A 2,703-nucleotide genomic window follows, 5' to 3' on the forward strand; every position below is an offset into this window, starting at 1 on the left:
AAATACAAAAACAATAAGAATTAAAATGAGATCTACAGTACCACACCATTTGTGAAAATTAAAACCTATATGCCCACAAAACAGCACTACTGGTGTTACAATAATACATCAATATTTGAGAATACATACATATATATCAAACACAATACAGTGGATATGGTGGGAGATGAGAGTGGGAATAATAGATGAAAAGAAAATGAAGTGAATAAAATGAGAGGCCTGGAAAAGACCAGTTATGACAAAGGGTATGACATTGATAGTATAATTAACACACCTCTCTGCACCTAAGGATATTTAAACACATATACTCTGCTCATACAGACAAGCCTATGTGACTCCTTTTGGTCCACCACCACCCAGCACCTGGTCACCATTACGTATATCACATACTTGACATGTGGCTATAGATACAAATGCAGTTTCATATATAGATGTAAACATAAATTAGATATAGATTAGCTAGAGATATAAGCTGACCCACTGTTTTGGTTTGTTAAAGTAACTAGAATGCAATATATCAGAAATGGAGCAGCTTTTACAAAAGGAATTTATTAAGTTGCAAGTTTGCAGTTCTAAGGCTATAAAAATGTCCAAACCAAGGCATCCAGAAAAGAAGGCTTGACTCAAGAAAGGCCGATGTCTGTCACATGGGAAGGCATGTGGCTGGGGTCTGCTGTTCCTTGATCCCAGTTCCATCGCTCCAGCTTCTGATGCCACTGGTTTCCTCTCGAAGCATCTGTGGGTCTTCATTTAGCTCCTCCAGGACACAACTCACTCTGGGTTCTGGCTTGCTTAGACTGTCATGGGAAGGTGTCCACTGAGCTCTGCATCTCCAAACATCCATATGTAAGCGTCTGCTCTCTCTGTCGGCACTGCAAGCATCTCTAAATATCTGTGTCTCTCTTGGCTCTCTAGCAACTGTCCTCAAGCATCTACGCATACTCCAAAATGTTCCCCCTTTTAAAAGACTCCAGTAAACTAATCAAGACCCACCTTGAATGGGTGAAGTCATATCTCCATCTAATCAAAAAAAGGTCACACTCATAATTTGGATATGTCACATCTCCACAGAAAAAAATCCAATTTAAGGGTTTCTACCCTGTAATATTGAAACAGGATTAAAAGATGGTTGCCCCCACACTATGAGATCAGGAAAAAGACCTGGCTTTTCAGGGGTACTTAACAGATTCAAACTGGCACACCCACATAGGTTTTATTTATTGATTACATGGACTGAGGAAGTTCCTGGGATGCAAGATATTCATTACTAAAACCTATATGTCCTAGACAGATCAAGATGAGTTGGTCTCTTTATTTGTTTACCCCAATAAATAAGCATATCCTCTCCTCTGCAGCAGGATCTGCTTTCCACAAATCTCTGTTATTGGCTTTCATGCAAGCTATTTTTTAGTGGATTTGGGGGCTATGGTAATTCAATCCTTGAAAATGTCATGCACCAAAAAGTAATAATAATTCCAGCTATCTCAGATATAAAACTAATTGTATTTCTACCACATTTTATAAAACTAAGCACAAGGCTTAAAAAAAAAAAAAGAAAAGATTTATTCATTACCTAAATTATCAAGACACTATGGCAAAAGTAGGAAATAAAAGACATCCCTTTTCAATGATTTTTTTATAGCATAGTTTGAGAAGTATGGGAGTGCAAAAGTGTGAGTGAAAAGACGAATTCCCTAAGTCACATAACAGTAAAGGTCTCATTGTGTTATAGTCCCAATTGTGTGTACTTTCTGTTGAAGCAAAGATACAGACTTCTATTATGTTCACTTCTCCATATGAATGAATATTATGTGAAATAACTGTTTTAAATAGCCAAAACCTCATCTAAAGTCATGGCGTTATTTTTCATACATTTTTTCTTCTTTTCCCTCTTAAAAAAAAAGTCTCTAGTGGCCTCTTTGAGGCTGTTTCTCTTTAACATCATGTAAAATGTTATGGCTGATTTCCTAAACCAGAAAAAACTCTGCTTACCAATAATTAAACTGCAATATTTGATTTCCTTCAAAAGAGAGTTTTAGTGCATGCAAGAACAACTGTGGTTTCTTGCTTCTTGAATAAAATTGGAACCTATAGCGAGCATAATTTGTTCCCACTTTCATTCTTATAAACATGCATACAAGTAGAGATCACTCCTGAAATCATGCGATTCATCATAAACTTGTACACATTTGAGGAGAATTATAAGTCATAAGGCAAGAGTTTTTTTGTTTTTTTTTAAGGTTAGGAGTAACCATCATATATTTCATTAGAATACTCATTTTGGTCTAATATTTTTTTCCAGATTTTTGGTTTTGGTAAGGCTATAAAATAGTGAATTTTTAGCTTTACCTTCCTCAGTAAAAAGGGAAAAAAAAGTTATTTCCTCATTCCCCAGTAGGGTAAGAAGTAAGTGCGGTGCCCCACATTATTCCTAGACCGGCTTGGAGACACAAGGGATGATGGCATCATGGCTTATTGTAGCCAAACTCTCTAGCCAACAACTAGAGGTAAATTCTAGCAAAAAGAGGTTTAAAAAAAATGAAAAGGAAAACCTTCAAAAAACTTTGGAAAATCAACTGTCAACCCATGAGAAATAAACCAAAAGCTAAGGAATATTTTGAAAGCCTGAAAAAGCAACTAACAATAGGTATGCCTTGACTGTACCATACCATGTCCAAGATTCTTTAGGTCATCGGTAGCATT

Source organism: Tamandua tetradactyla, chromosome 22 (assembly GCF_023851605.1).
Source record: "Tamandua tetradactyla isolate mTamTet1 chromosome 22, mTamTet1.pri, whole genome shotgun sequence".
In the NCBI taxonomy this organism is placed as follows: domain Eukaryota; kingdom Metazoa; phylum Chordata; class Mammalia; order Pilosa; family Myrmecophagidae; genus Tamandua; species Tamandua tetradactyla.